Here is a 17,698-nt window from a genome sequence, read left to right on the forward strand (position 1 = left end):
AGTAGTCAATAGAACACATTGTATTAGGTAAGCAAATAAATAAATCTACTATTTTTGACTTAGAGAGGAAAACATATTTTGAGAATTATCCCTAACTACTATTTCATTAACTATTATGTATATTTCCAGATTAATATCCATAAATTAAATTTGAAACCTGATTAAAAACCTATTGAGAACCAGGAAGAAGAGGCAGCAAAAATATATTCTTCCTGTGGACTATGGAAGGGGATAGACAGATGTCAGAAGGACAAAGATCCTCAGAAAATTTAGGCTTTATTTACTGTAGTGCAAATAGGGTGCATATCAGCCCTGCAAAGCCTTACTGCAGAGTTTCTGACAGTTGAAAAAGGGTTTAGAATCCTGAGGTGAAACAGTTGACCCTGGGGACTCGATGAGAATAGGACGGTCAACTGAGCTCTGTTCTTTAGACTGAAAACATGGCCTATATTCAGCAGCTTTTCTCTTAAATTTTATTAGTTTAACTATTTTCTTTAGATCTCCCTAACCTCCCTTATTCCCAATCATCATTTCCCTTCCTAAATTTCTTGGGGTTATGAAAGGAGGGTGGATCTGGGGTTAGTTTTCAAACTTGGTAGACATAGTTTCCCTGTAGTCAAATAGGGCTTACCCTTGTTACAAATTATCTCTTGAATCATTGTATCCAACTTTCCTAATCCTATAGGCAACAAAACCTCTTGGAACTGAGTTTAAGGCAGGTCCTTTCTCAGTCTCACATTCCTGTCTCCCTCCCACCTGAAGCTTTCCCTAGGCGGCTGTTAGAATTACCTTGTACCCCTCCATCCCTTCCAATCAACCCTAAAAACCAATAAATCCTGTTTGTCATTTAATCAAATGCTAGTTCATTATTTGATTGATAAGAGAGAGGGAGAAGGGGAGAAAGGAATAACATTGTTCCTGGGTTGTGAAGGGAACTGGAGGTGTCCATTTTGGAGGAAGTGCAATCTTAATACTTCCTCTGAACTATTCCTTTGCGAACCTGAGAAACTGACTAGAAGCCCTCTAGTCAGTTTCAAGCCATTCTTCGCTGGCCCTAACCTTTGTCTGTAGAAGTGCTCTTCCTACTGAAAGGGCTCAGTCTGTTTCCCTTTAGTGTCTCTGTCTCAAACCTGTGTCCCAGTCTGTGTCTCTCAGGCTGTAGCTGTCTGCCCTTGCAACTCTTTATACCTCCGTGTTTATATTCCCTAAACTCAGCCATTCCCTTATTTCTTCTACCACCTCAATCTACCACCTTCACCATCGTATCTTTGTTATCTATTTACTGCCTTAGGGATCCACAAACTCCTATCCACAGTGCCTTATCCCTATTCACATTACCTTTAGTCCTTTACCTGCCTTATCCCCTATTGCAACCTTACCTTGCCTTAATCTCCCTACTACCCTAGCCTAATCCCTTTATTACATCCCTGCCTAAATTCCCATATTACATTATTGTTTATGGTCTGATCATGTATTAAGCAGTAAAGCATCTTTCTTCTTGTTCAGATATAAACCAGTTCAACTCCCCCCCCTATTGAGTTCTACAAAGTATCATTATACCTTATGCATTTTCAGTTCTATTAATAAGGATATTAGTGAATGTATCTCTTTTACAAAGCGAGAACAGAACTTTGAATGAAGGAAGTTAAGTTCTCTTGACCATAGCATGTTATCTTTCCAACTCATTCAACCTAACACTTTGGGATCCACTCCTGTTCTAGATAGAGGTAAGGATATGTGAAATTGTAGGTGATTTGTCTATTCTTCCATTCCAAAAAGGTTCAAGCTACTTTGATATAAGTATGCCAAGGATGGTTAGGCAACAGCCAAGATCTCCTTTCAAGGGGACAAAAGACAGAAAATTAATTATGTTTGCCATCAATTCCAGACCAATCTATTCTCTAGATTCTAAAAAGTCAGGGGTGGCAAAACCAAAAAAGAAGACAGGGTGAAACAATATTCCAACCCAAGGAAACTCAGAAAGTCATCAGGAAAGTTCTATCTTACTAGGATGAAAGGAGAGCAATGTCCAGCACAGACTGTGCCATTATAGACCATGACCTGATAAGTCAGCATCAGGCCTTGTGGGCAAGGGAATAAGCAACAATGACTTTTAGATCTCTCAGTCCACAGATAGGAGGGGGTCAGAACAACTGGTCAGAAGGAGATTAAAGAAGATCCTTTGATGATACAGAAGAAGAAAAACATTTTCAAAATAGCTCTCTGAAAAGCCCAAATGAAAATGTGAATTACTCTCAACCCCAACCCCAAAATTCCTGGAAGAGATAAAAAATGTTTTAAAACTCAAATATCAAAAATTTTGAAATGAAATGATAATTGACCAAGAAAATCATTCAAAAGAGACAACAGTTTGGTCAAGGAGACATAAAAATTACTGAAGAGGATATAATCTTAAGTATAGAATAGACCAAATGTAAAATGATAGACAATAATTTATCAAAGAGAAAAACTTCTGCAAAATTAGAATTGACCAAACAGAAAAGGAATTTCAAAAACTCACCGAAGAAATAATTCTTAAAAAATAAAATAGAATTGGGCAAGTAGAACCAAATGACTCCATGGGATATCAGGAAACAATTGTTAAAAAAAGAAAGAAAAAATAGGAAAAAATATGATATATCTTATTGTAAAATTAACTGATCTAGAAAATAATATGAAGAGAGATAATTCATGAATTATTGAACTATTGGAAAACAATGATCCAAAAAAGGCCTAGATGTTATATTTCAAGAAATTATCCAGGAAAACTGCTTTGATATCCTAGAACCAGGGGATGACACAGTAAAATAGAAATTGAAAGATTCCACCAATTAACTTCTAAAAGAGATCCCAAAGTGAAAATTTATAGAAATTTTATAGCTTAATTACCAAAATTCAAGGTCAAAGAGAAAATATTGCAAGTAGTCAGAAATAATTAAGATTTTGTGGAACTATGGCCGGAATAACACAAGATTTAGCAACCTCTATGGTAAAGTATCAAAGGTCTTGGAATTTAATATTCCAGAGTGTGAAAAAGCTAGGATTACAACAAATAATCATCTCCTCTAAAAAACTGAGTCCAATCCGTCAAGGGGAAAATTTGATACTTAATGAAGCAGAAGACTTTTAATCATTACTGATAAAAAGAGAACAGAGCTAAATTAAAAGTCTGACATTTAAATACAAGACTCAAGAGAAGTATTAAAAAGAAAGAATAATCATAAGGATTTTAATAAGATTATATTGTTGCATTCTTACATGGGAAGATGATACTAGTAATTGCTAAAAATCTATCATTTTTAGGGCAGTTAGAAAGAATATACATAGAGAGAAACTATAGGCATGAGTTCACCATGATGGTATGATAGAAAAAAAAATAGTGAGAAATAGCGATGCATTAAGAGGAGAAGAGGAGATATGATAGAGTAAATTATCTCATAGAGAGGTAGAAGAGCTTTTGCAGTAGAAAAGAAGATGGGAGTTAATAGGCAATACTTGAACTCTAATCACTTTTGAATTGGTACAAAGGGAGAATAATATCCATACTGATATGAGTAGACATCTTTCATTCCCTACAGGGAATTTGGAGGGGAGAAAGATAGGAGAAGGGAAGCACTAATAGAAGAGAAGGCAGAGTGGGAGAAGCAGTGGTCATAAGCAAAAGATATGAGGGGGGACACAGTGTGTGTGTGAGAGAGAGAGAAGGAGGGAGAAAAGAGGAGAGAGAGAGACAGAGAGGGGGAAAGAGAGAGAGAGAGAGAGAGAGAGAGAGAGAGAGAGAGAGAGAGAGAGAGAGAGAGAGAGAGAAGATGGGGGGATGTAGGATGGATAGGAATAAATAGTAATCATAACTATGAATGTGAATGGTATGAACTCATCCATAAATGGGAGCAGATTTCAAAATGGATTAAAAGCCAGAATCCTACAATATGTTGTTTAAAAGAAACACACTTGAAGAAGAGATATGCATACAGATTAAAGATGAGGGGCTTGAGCAGAATCTATTGTGCTTTGGCCAAAGTTTTAAAGAAATCAAGAATAGTAATCATGATCTTAGACAAAACAAAAGCAGAAATATATCTGATTAAGAGATAACCAGGGAAACCAGTTTGACAAAAGGTACATAGACAATGATATAATATCAATGCTAAAAAATGCACCAAATGGTATATTGCACACAAAAGTACTAGAGAATGAATATTAGAATTTGCATTGATATATAAATTGGAGAAATGTTAATATAATATTTAAAAAGAAAAGGAAAGGATCATTAAAAGTTATTTTGTTCAATTAATTGTGTAGTTGTAAAGCTATCCATCTAAATGAAATTGATGAATGTTTACAAAAAATAAACTACCCAGATGAATTAAAGTGGAAAGAGATTATCTAAATTATTCTATCTAATAAAAATAAAGTGAACAATCTTTGAATAAGTTACCTTAAAAAATGTTGAGAGGAGGGGGCAGCTGGGTAGCTCAGTGGATTGAGAACCAGGCCTAGAGACAGGAGGTCCTAGGTTCAAATTTGGCCTCAGACATTTCCCAGCTGTGTGACCTTGGGCAAGTCACTTGACCCCCATTGTGTACCCTTACTACTCTTCTGCCTTGGAGCCAATACACAGTATTGACTCCAAGATGGAAGGTAAGAGTTTTAAAAAAAATGTTGAGAGGACCAGAAGAACTTACAAGTGAATCTGATCAAATATTTATGGTGTAATTAATCTCACCAGAGAGAGAAAGAGAGAATAATTATAATATCTAACATTTATCCCACATAGCTCTTTAATGTTTGTAAAGTGATGTATACATGATAACTGATTTTATCCTCACAATAATAATTGGACATAGATATTATTTTACTCCCCCTCCCTTACCATTTTACAGATGAAACACTGAAGGCAATAAAGATTAAATCACTTTCTCATGGTCACACAGGTAGGAATGATTTGAGGACAAATTTGAACTTGTCTTTCTGACTCTAACTCAAACATTCTATCCATTGTACCATCTAGCTACCTTAAAAGAATACTATTCCAAAGTTCAAAGGCATTTCCTCTGAAGCTGCAAGGTAGTCTCCATTAAAAATGTATAATTTTTCCTTCTTTTAACCTTAATCCTTTCCCCTTGTGGCTAGACATCTGACATTCCTAATTTACAGGGAATGGTCCTTTAGTAATCATCACTAACAGGAGAATAGTAGGTTCCTGAAACATCTGCTTTCTTAAAAAAAAATCTTGGCACTGCAACATCTCAGTTACACCAAAATAAAATTTTAAAAACACATTTAAACAGATGGTGACATGATTTTTTTTCCACAGAGGTATAAAATGTTTTCTCTATAGGGAATATGATGATAAAATCAAGTTGCACTACCTTCAGGAACTTTCATTGTAAACCTCAACTTTAGAATTTTATTTTTAAAATATTAAAAAAAGAATGAAGAACACTGACCAAACTTAGAGTAGTTACCAGTCTTTGTAAAATGTCAACCATTTTAAGCTCCATTTTAAGTCTTTTTAGTATGAGCGATTAAGCCTTTGAGGTTTTAAACATTGGGGAGAACACAGTCGGGCACAGGCTCTAGGAATTGTTTTGCAAGGACTCCAGATATGTGGTTTGACATAGCATATAGAAAGAAGGGCAGCTTTATCTACTTAATAGCTTTCCTTGCTTAATATTTTAGTCTAGATTTATTTTAATAGTATAACTTTAAATTCAATCTTAATATTATATTAAAATGTAATTCAAGAGACTTAGGTTTCCCCTTTTTTATTTTCTTTTCCAGAGCTTTCACTAATGGAAAATGCATCAAATCTGAAAGTAGCCCTTAAGCCTTCTGACATAGAAGTGAAACTATTTCTGACTAATTCACATGGATGCACAGTTAAAATGAGTTAACTGACTTTATGGGGTCTCATTAGCATTTCTTTCTTATGGTACAAAACATCAAACATTCAACCCTGAAACTGAAATCAAATATACCCAGTAAACAGAGGACATGAATGATTTCTGAAAGTTTCTTATCAACTGGTCTCTTTTCATTTTGTAGCTATCAAAATAACTACATGCTTGGCATTAATAAATTTTCTTCAAATCAAGAAGTTAATTTTTAAACAGAAATATGAAACTACTTCTTGGGTCCTTTCAATATATTCTGTACTTTTTATTATTCTTACTATTTCTTAATCATTACAATGGTAGGTATCTTTCATGTTCTGAAAATTGCTTCTCATCCAGGCTGAAGCAACATGCTAAAATTGATACAAAAGAAGGAAACCAGCATTTATGAAACACTTCCTGTATGACAGACACTGTACTAAGTGATTTTTGAATAACTCATTTGATTGCTACAATAACTCTGGGAATTAAATTCTATTATTATCCTCATTTTACATCTGAAGAAACTAAGGAATATTTAATAAGTGTCTGAGAGCAGATTTGAACTTAGACATTCCTATATTCAGCTGTGGCACTCTATCCACATGAACAACCTACTTGTGGGATTCCTCTTTGACTCCTGTCTTTTCTCTAACAATTACATTTTCCATAGACTCTATTTTTAAGTGGAGGAAGGAATATTTTTCCAATGTCTTAGATACCAGGAGCATTGGTGAAGACAAATCTATTCTCATTATTATTTGGTAGAAGGCTAATCATATGGGCATCAGAAGATAGGAAATAAGTTAAGTCAGTCAAGGGCTGTGAGGAAAGGAGTGTTATAGTTAAATGCTGCTCTAATTTCATATTTTATGAAAAGTGTCTCTGAACTGGCTTGATGGATTTTTCTTTTGTAACTCCTCAATGAAAAGAACCATAATTTGCACATATTTACATAATTACATAGCTGTGAAAGCCTGAGCACTGGACTAAAGGTTGATTTCTTATTTTTTAAAATTTTGGTTGAATTAAGTAGATAGACTGTTTCAATGGCCCTAAATTAGTAGAGAAACACAAATCTAAACTAAAAGTACCTTCAAGGATCATCTACTTTACGTCATTCATTGAGGAAGAAACTAAGGCCCAGAGACATTACATTATATAATTGAAAGGCTATGAAATTTGTAATACAAGAGCTAGTTTCAAATCCTGGTTTTTAGACTTGTGTGAACTACTTGTAAGTTCATTAATACTTGTCTTTGGGCCTTGATTTCTTCATCTATAAAAAAGGATTATGGGGTAGATATTTTTAAAGCTGATAAAACATCTCAAAAAAATCTAATTTTACAAATGAGCAAACTGATATTTTAAGATAATTAGGGTCACATAACTATTAAGTATACGAAGCTATATTTTAATTCATGTCTTTGTGATTTTATAAGCCTGGACCTCTATCAACTGTGCCACCATTATAAAGAAAAATGATTAGAAACAGAATCTTCTGAGGTCTTTGGCTTTAATACGTCTACAAGGCATACAAAGTCATTAGATCTGTAGATACTCCCAGTATAGTCTGACATAAATGAGTGATTTACAGAGTTTAAGAAAAAGAGGAATTTACAGAGTGAGGGAGGATTTACAGAGTTTGTTCATTACATAAGTAATAACATATAAGTAATGTAAGTAGAAGTTATTGAAAAAAAAAATCTTGAGACCTTTTTAATTTATTTTTTTTAATTTGGATAATCCAGGTCACATTGACCAGCATGCTTTCTGGAAATTCTTACATTTAGCTTTTCTACTATTGCCAACTTTCAGAGTGAAGACTTGTCAGGAGGCCTTTGTAATTTCAAGGGTTTAATGCTTCTGGTGCTGCTGAAAAAGCCTCCCTAAATCAGGCAGCTATCAGAAAGAAGATTAAAGTTTATGGATTCTAACTTAATCTAATATTTACTTTTATTCCCACAAAGATATATTTCCTACTTTAATCTGCTACTAAATAATTAGTTTACTGTAATCTTAAATAGTAAAGTTGATTCAACTATTAAACTTACTATTTAGTAACTGAGACTATCTTTTACTACAAAATCATTTTAATCAACAAGAGTTTCAGCTTACTAATTATACTTATAATTATACTAATTATACAATAATAATTCCTAATCAATAATCAAAGTCATCACCAGACTAAACTAGATTATCTTCAAAGTTTTGTTCAACTCTAAATCTTTACTCCTATTGTCCTAACAAGAGAATCACCTTAGGTTGAATACATAAATTTGGGACTTGAAATCAGTTTTTCTAGAGGCAGTTGGGTGGCTCAGTGGATTGAGAGCCAGGCTGAGAGGCGAGAGGTCCTGGGTTCAAATTTGGCCTCAGATACTTCCTAGCTGTGTGACCCTTGGCAAGTCACTTAACCCCACTTTTCTGCTTGTGAAAATTAGATTAAACCTACCTTGCCCATCTATAGATTTAATCACCAAAGGTGAAAACATCTCCATTTAACCCACAACTTGGGTAGTCTGTAACCCACATGTGTTGGAATGAGTGACAAATCAGAATTCACTGACTGCCTCCTGGGCAGTCCTAAGAAAACCATCTGTTGTGATTGGACACGTAAACTAAGAGGAGGCCACAGGAAGTGACACAAAAGAGGGCCCTTTAAAAAGAGACCTCAGTCAGCTGGCTCTCCTGGTTTGTGACCAGACTTGTAGGAGGTCTGGAGCTGGTGAGATTGTTCCACCTGGTGAGTGCTAAGACTGAATCTTCCTGAACTTCTCTTAAGGAACTTCCTTTTTGTTCACCTTTGAGGCCCTTTGGGCCTCTGGCTTCCTGGCCTTGGTACCAAGGCCAGATTTCCCTCATTGAAGTATTAATCAGATCTACCTGGATTGAACTAGTGGATCAGAGCAAATTACCTACTGTGTTAGATTACTTATCCTATCTTATTCTGTCTCTTATTTTGTTATTTCTATTTCTTCTAATCATTTGTAAATAAATTTCCATAAAAGTCATTTTTACTTGAAGTTAATCTTTAATTGGGGACTGACTATTTTTCAATCCCCTGGCAACCAACCTTTTAATATTTTTCAAATCAAAACCCCTTTTTACCCTTTACATGCTTTAGAACCAATACACAATATGATTCTAAGACAGAAAGTAAGGGTTAAAAAAAATCAGTTTTTCTATATCTGGTTCTTTTTAAAAATGTATTTCCTGTTATACCAATGATACCTCAATCATTATTGAACCACTGTTTTTTTCATCTCAGTATATTAGTAATTGGCATTTGAATAGCATTAGACATTTATGAAAGAGTATATATGTAAGTACACATATATCATATATAAATATATCATAAAAATAAAGATATATAAAATATGAATCTACATAAATAAACAAACAAATAAGCAAATGAGAAAATTGATAAATTAATAAATGAAATGAATGGGTAAATAAATGCATCCATGCATACACTCCTATGTATAATTTCCAGGCCGTGTGATAATAATCACTTTACAAACATTACTTTTGATTCTTATAAAAACACTTTGATGTAAATACTATTATTGCCAATTTTTGTAAGAAATGCAATGGATATAAAAGGATAGATTTGAAAATATTATGGTTTTAAAGAATTTATTGGTAACCATTAGAAAAATAAAGCCACATGCCTGTTAAGAGTCAGTTTGAAAGTTGCACCCTGTTGCCTCCTCCTCCCATCCTGGCTCCTGCTCCCAAGTTAGAAAAGAGGAAGTACCAGTCCAGACACTCATTATTTATCCTTCTGTTTATGTTATTACATAACTGTCTTACATCACCAGGTAATACAGGAAGCTAGTTGGATCATGGGAAATGTAGTTTGAAAGAGCCCTAAATGTCCACAGGAAGTTTAGATCAGGGACTTCAAAATTAGTTCAAGGTCCCCAAAATTCCTTAGAGTCTTGGATCCCTTAGCACCAGAAGAGATGCTTCTCCTCAGGGACCCTGTTCCCTGGGAATCAGAAATAATACATTTTCTCAAGGCTCCCACTCCCTCTTGACCAACGTTGCTCCTCTCTGCTTTTGAACCTAGAAGTGAGGAATAGGTAATATATTTTCCAGAGTCTTTCCCTGCCTCCAGTTCTTACACAGGGGTCCCCTGTAATTTCTCTTGACTAGTTGCCATGCCCCATTATCACCTCTGGCTTGAGAGTTCCATAATCTGTTGCTGCTTCTGTCACAACTACCTACTCTCACCAATAGAGTTTCATCCATGTGGGGCTCTGAGTTAATCACTACTCTCATGTCACAGACCTATCTTTCTGATCTCCTAAGTCATTTCAGGTTGGAAAAATATCACATCTTGATATTTTGTTGACTTTGACACATTCCAGAATTTGATTCAATGAATTATTTTAAACTCTTTTGCATGATTAAGTTGGGAGAGCTTGGTTCTTCCCCTGGAAGTGTTGATTCTACTATAATAACAAAGATATATCCACATAATTTGATACAGTCCAAATACATTTTCATTTCCTTATAGAACAAATCAATCAGTAAAGATGGGCTAATGTTAAGGAAATTTCTTACAGCCACGAACATTTTTGAATAAGTCCTTAATCAGTTTTGGAAAAGTAAATTAATTTTTGGCTATTAGATGAGGGCGAATGGCATCATAAAAAATTTTATGAATGACCAAGAAAATTAATTGATACTTCCTCTTGTGCCTGTATTAAATATGCAAACACACACACACACACACACACACACACACACACACACACATATCATTCTGGGAGTACTCTGTCCAGTGGGCTTATACAATGGTACAAGAGTCCACATTGCTAGTTAGGGAACTGGAGCCAGCAGTGCAGGAAGCACTGACCTTAGAAACAGTTAGTTTTGCGGAAGGAATAAATTTTGGACTCATTCATTTTTTTCTCTGCCTTTGACTTCCACTTCTGCCATTGACCATGATGTCACTGGAGCAATTTACTAGAACAGTATCAATAAAAATGCATTCAGCTGTTAATAGGGAGAGACAATTTGAGACAGAGAATATATCTGATTTTTAAAAGAGGATCAGGTAGTGTAGACCATTGTTGATGAAAGGAGTGATAACTATGTACTCTACAAATGCTCAGACCCAAGAACATAGCAGAGGGGGACAGTTAAAGGGAACTTAATGAATGCTGTGAGAAGAGATAAAGTACTGTAGCCCCTGGAGTGGGATGTACCCCCTTTGCAATGCATAGTCTTTGCCTGAGTCCTTCATAACAGTGTACTCTAAGGTTGAGCCCACTCACTTCATGGATGCTCTTTGTGTGTATATGTGAGAGTCCTCTCCAGATTTCTAATGAGACTTTGTATAGACTCTTATTATTTTGTTCACTGCAGACAGGTCTTTGAAAAGTTCCCTTTTAGGGTGAGGAATCTTTGGCATCTTGCTGCACTAAAATTCCAGGAGTATATAAAGGGGAAAAAAGAATGATGCAAATTTGTTAAAAATTTTAAAAAAAGGAAAGTTTAATTTTGTACAGATCAAATACAGATACACACTGTATATGTATACAGACAGTTCAGAAGCCTGACCACTGCTGGTGCTGTCACTCAATACTCCTGAGATAGGGGAGCTCATGACTGTGCCAGAGCCCACTCCATACAGATCATGAAAGTGGAAGACATTCGTGACAGTAAGTGCTACAGGCACACAGTCAAGCAGTTCCATGACTAAAAATAAAGTTCCCTCTGCTCCTTAGAGTTCTGTACTTCAGTACAAACCATGTTTTACTACCAAGAGGCCCAGCATGTTCTTTTAAATGTAGAGACAAGCAACCACATATTTTATCTGTTTAAATAAGTTTCCCAATTTAAAAATTTATAAATGTTATTTTTATAAGCTAATTTGATCAGTTGACTGATTATTCATAAAAAGAAAGTTAAAAGATACCAGTGCATTACAGTATTAGAATTTTATCCATATAGAACCTGGGAATATACTTTTGCCTTCCCCCAATCTCTGCTAGTCTCTCTTGCAAGTACAAATGAAAACTTTGGAGGCACACTCTAAGGGATATAGTAAATATATGCCTAGCACGTAGTAGTAAGAGCTTAATAGGTGCTTGTTGAGAAGAGCTGGATGGAATCTTAGAGTGCCATCCAATCCTTGCATAGCTGATGAAACCTTAGGCTAATAGCAAATTTAAGTCACACAAATAGTGTTGGAGGCAGGATTTTTTTTAATAATTTTTATTTTTTAGAAAAGTTATCATGGTTACATGATTCATGTTCTTACTTTCCCCTTCACCCTCCCACCAAACCCCCGCCATAGTCGATGCATATTTCCCCTGGTTTTAACATGTGTCATTGATCAAGACCTATTTCCAAATTGTTGATAGTTGCATTGATGTGGTAGTTTCCAGTCTACATCCCCAATCATGTCCTCATCAACCCATGTGTTCAAGCAGTTGCTTTTCTTCTGTGTTTCCTCTCCTGTAGTTCTCCCTCTGAATGTGGGTAGCATTCTTTTCCATAAGTCCCTCAGAACTGTTATGGATCATTGCATTGTTGCTAGTACAGAAGTCCAGTACATTCGACTTAACCACAGTGTATTGGTCTCTCTGTACAATGTTTTTCTGGCTCTGCTCCTTTCACTCTGCATCAATTCTTGGAAGTCTTTCCAGTTCACATGGAATTCCTCCAGTTTATTATTCCTTTTAGCTCAATAATATTCCATCACCAGCATATACCACAGTTTGTTCAGCCATTCCCCAATTGAAGGGCATACCCTCCTTTTCCAGTTTTTTGCCTCCACAAAAATCGCAGCTATAAATATTTTCGTACAGGTCTGTTTATCAATTATCTCTTTGGGGTACAGACCCCAAAGAGTCTGTATGGGATATGGCAGGATCAAAGGGCAGGCAATCTTTTATAGCCCTTTGAGCGTAGTTCCAAATTGTCATCCAGAATGGTTGGATCAGTTCACAACTCCACCAGCAATGCATTAATGTCCCAATTTGGTCACATCCCCTCCAACATTCATCACTCTCCCCTACTATCATTTAGCCAATCTGCCAGGTGTGAGGTGATACCTTAGCATTGTTTTGATTTGCATTTCTCTAATTTTTAGAGATTTAGAGCACTTTCTCATGTGGTTATTGATAGTTTTGATTTCTTTATCTGAAAATTGCCTATTCATGTCCCTTGCCCATTTATCAATTGGGGAATGGCTTGATTATTTTATACAATTGATTTAATTCCTTGTATATTTGAGTAATTAGACCCTTGTCAGAGTTTTTTTGTTATACAGATTTTTTTCCCTATTTGTTGTTTCCCTTCTGATTTTGGTTGCATTGTTTTTGTTTGTACAAAAGCTTTTTAATTTAGTATAACAAATCATTCCATTCAAATTCAGAGTTATAATTATCAGTTGTGTATTCCGCAACAATTTGGTAACCTCTCTTAGTTCTACCCCTTCTTCTTAGTCTATTTAATTTTAAACCAGTGATTTGTTTTAAACCAAGTAACCCTTGTCCGCTCCCTTGATTTACTACCCTTGCTACCCCTTCCCTTGTTATTCCCCTCTTTTTATTTTTAAGGCCTAATGAATTCCCTCTCCCTTCTCCTCCCCCCCTTTTTTGACCTGCCCACTCCTCTGCTCCCCTTGGTTTATCCCTTCTGACTTCCTCAGTAGGGTTAGATAGAGATCTATTTCTCAATGGATATAGCTACTCTTCCCTCTCAGGGTTAATTCCACTGAGAGTAAGGTTTAAATATTACCTCTTAATGTTCTCTTCCTCTCCTTCTTATAATAGTTATTCATCCCCTCCTTTTCCCATGCACTCTTGCTGTGTAAGAGAACATCCTATTTTAGTGAGAGCTGTTTCACCCCCTTATAGCATGGAAATGCCCCAATTCCCCATACCTTCAATGCTGCGCCCTTCTGTGGGGCCCCTTCATTCGTCTGGATTTGTTTTTATGTCCCCTTGAGAAGTCCTATATGTTTCAATTAAGAGAGGTTAAACAGCTGCTTTCTACTCTGCCTCCATCTTAACCCAGAACCTGGAGGCAGGATTTTGAGCTCATCAAACTTTAACTCCATCACCTCACTGTTCCATTGATCTCTCTTTAAGGAAAGGTAAGTATTTAAGTAGAAACACAAGCTATATTGTTATATATACTGAATCTATGAGGTGAGTATTGTATCAGTGTCTAAGAGACGCTGAGCACTTAAATGACCAAACCTAAGGCTACTCCCAAATCTAAGTCAACTAACATTGCCAGAAATAGTAGTTGATTAAAATCTTGCTCATTTCATGGCTAGCCCTTTATCCAGGATGATTGTGGTTCTCAAAATGTGGAACAGACACTCCAGTGGTCTCAAAAACCACGTAAGGGGTTCCACAATGTCAAGATTATACTAAGATATTTTAATTTCTCTACATAGCAAATACTGATAGATGTAACCCAAATTAATAAAAAAGGTTTTTAGAGAGTGGGTTCCTCAATAATTTTTAACAGTGTAAAAAGGTCCAGAAACAAAAAAGTTTGAGAAACATTGTACTAAGTCATCCTGCTAATCATATATGTTTTTACCTATATTTGAGCCTTTGTCATTATCTACATCTTCATCTAAATGTTTATTTAGATGTTTTAAATATTTAGGTGAATTGTATTATAAATTTTCTTGCAATATTGAACATTGTTTATTCATAACAAAGTAGAAGATTGAAATAAAATGTACCTTTTATTTTTGTTTTTCATATCAAAATGAGTAGTTTACATTGCACAAGAAAATAAAACTTTAACCAACTCTTATAATGCTGTCAGGGTGACCTTCAGTTCTGGAAGTCTATGATGGCTCAGCATAAGTTCTTACCGGTCCTGTGAAGCTGGAAAAGCTTCAAGTACCAACCCACTAACACATTCTTTCAGTTCTTGTCTGTGGATTAGCCCAGCTAAATTCAGAGAGGCTCAACACAAAGTTGGTCACAAAGTGGTGATTTCTTTTGCCATAGTAAATCTCAAAAGTTGTTTACTGATGCATCAAAGGGTTGTGATCTATGTAGGTAGAGGTGGTATCCATTCCCATGAAATCACAAGTCCTTGAAGTAGGTAGCAAAATAGTTTGGTAGGCTATCCACATAAGCACAACTTTATCTAGAAAAAAATACATTTAAAATCAATCTATTTTAAGCATTTTTTGATTATCCTCTTGTCATCCAAATATAACTTACTGAAAAATTGCTTTACTTTATTTTGAGCATATGTAAGCATATGTAAGCAAAAAGTAAGGGGAAATAGATTTCACTAATAGTTATTTTTATGTTTGGCTTAATGGTTTTATTTTTTTCTCTGCCTTTGTGTAGGAATTTAAAAAGTGGATTTGGTGGTGTTTTTTTTTTGCTTTAAAAAAGCATCAAAGGATGAAATATTTCTCTCAAATCTCTTTGAAATTTTCATTCAAATTGGGAACCATATAAGTCTCAATCAAAATCATTATCCCTTTGTCCTACCCCTTCCTTAATGATCTATTCATTTATGTAGATCAAAAGTCCATTGGATTACTTTAAAACTGCTTTCTCTGAAATTGTAAGATAGTTACTTTAACCACACAAGACCTATAAATGTAATAGAAGCAATTTTAAAGCAGCCCAAAAAATTGCAAAAGTAGGGCAGGTGAAGTCTAGAGGCAACTAATTAGCACAATGGATAGAGCGCTGTGACTGCAATCAGAAAGACAAGTTTAAAACTAGTTTCAGAAATTTACTATTCATGTGAGTCCAAGTCACATAATAGCTATCTGCCTTAGTTTTCTTGATTGAAAAATGGGGATAATATTATTATATTCTTTCAGGGATGTTTTGAAAATTACTTGACAAAATTATTCGTGAAGTGCTTATGACAGTGTCTGGAACAAAGTGGACAGTTTAAAAATGCTTCCTTGCTTCCTTGCTTCCTTCCTTCCTTTTTTTCCTTCTTATTTGTATTAGCCCACAAATTACATTTTTCCCCTTTGATCACAACTCAATTCACCAGATATTCGTTGAAAACTATGTCCCATAACTTACCTCTGTAACCTGTCTATTTACCTAATGTTCCTGGATTGTTCTGCCTCCTCACTTTTTCTTCTGAGTTTTCAGGTCTTCCTTCTTTTTTTTTTAAAGTAATCTTATCATTATTTATTTATTTAGAAGTATTTTCCCATGTTTACATGATACATTTTCTTTCCCTCCCCTTTTCACTCCCCCCTCCCAACAAGCAATTCCACTAGGATGTACAAATGTTGTCACTTGATTATTCATTTTTGCTATATAGTGATTTTTAAGGCCTAAACCCCAAATCACGTGAAATAAGTGATCTTAAAAATATTTTGATTTTGCATTTCTACTCCCATAGTTCTTTCTCTCAATGTGGATAGCATTATTTTACATAAGTCCTTCAGGAATGTCCTGGCTTATTGCATTGCTACTAATTAAAAAGTCTATTACATTGGATTTTTCCACAATGTTTTACTTTTTACAATGTTCTTCTGGTTCTTCTTGTTTCACTCTGCAGCAGTTCATTGAGGTTCTCCCAGTTTATATGGAAAAACCTCCAGATCATCATTCCTTACACTACAATATTATTCCATCACCATCATATACCATAATTTCTTTAGCCATTTCCCCAATCTAGGGACACCCCCTCATTTTCCATTTTTTGCCATCACAACGAGTATGGCTATGAATATTTTTGTATAAGTATTTTTCCTTATCTCTTTGGGGTACAAACCCAGCAGTGGTATGGCTGGATCAAAGGTCAGGCAATCTTTTAAAGTCCTTTGAGCATAATTCCAAATTGTCTTCCAGAATGGCTGGATTAATTCAGCATTCCACCAGCAGTGCATTAGTGTCCGATTTTGTCAGAACCCCTCCAACATTCATTATTTTCCTTACTCTCATATTGGCCAATCTGCTAGGTATAAGGTATTACTTCAGCATTGTTTTGATTTGTATTTTTCTAATTTATAAGAGTTTTAGATCATTTTCATGTTCTTATTAATAGTTTTGATGTCTTTATCTGAAAACTGCCTGTTCATGTCCCTTGAACATTTGTCAATTGGGGAATGGCTTCCATGTCTTTCTTTAAATCTCAGTTTGTAAATTTTTCTACCTTTCTTTTTTAGTACTTTTTCATCCTTCAGTTAGTGCTCTTGGAAAGCAAGTCTTGCCAAATTATTTTGGACTATCTAATGCCAACATTACTTAGCAAGTGGTAACTAAAGAACTTCCATTCTAAATACTCTCTTTTAGGAATTCCATACATACCCAACGCATATTTTTATGACAGAACCAATCTTTGGATTTCTTACTTTAGTTGGCAAGGAAGGGAAAAGAAGAGAAGAATGACAAAAGATTCTGACTTTTTCAATGAAAGTTTTTGAGAAAGTACAGAAGAAAGGAAACACTTCATATATTGAAGTGGTAGATGAGTTGGTAGCAAAGTTTAGCACTGTTGATAAACCCATTATGTTCATTGAATTACAGGTTAGGACAAGAAGAATAGAAACCAAAAAGCCTATGATGCCTTAAATATCTTAACATCTATGAATATTATCTCAAGGAGAAGGAAGAAATTAAATGAATTGGTTTAGCAATAAACTCAGGTAAAGAATGTTAGAATTTAGAGGCAAAAGAAGAAAAGATTTGAGATAATAAAATAAAAGCAATCTTAACTTTAAGAATTTATTCTACAACAAACTGTCTTTAACATATTGGTGGATAAGTCATAAGCCTTCCCAATAAGATCAGGAGTGAAGTAAAGATTCCCATTATCATCTCTGTTATTTAACATTGTAC

This window comes from Gracilinanus agilis, chromosome 4 (assembly GCF_016433145.1).
Source record: "Gracilinanus agilis isolate LMUSP501 chromosome 4, AgileGrace, whole genome shotgun sequence".
Taxonomy (NCBI): domain Eukaryota; kingdom Metazoa; phylum Chordata; class Mammalia; order Didelphimorphia; family Didelphidae; genus Gracilinanus; species Gracilinanus agilis.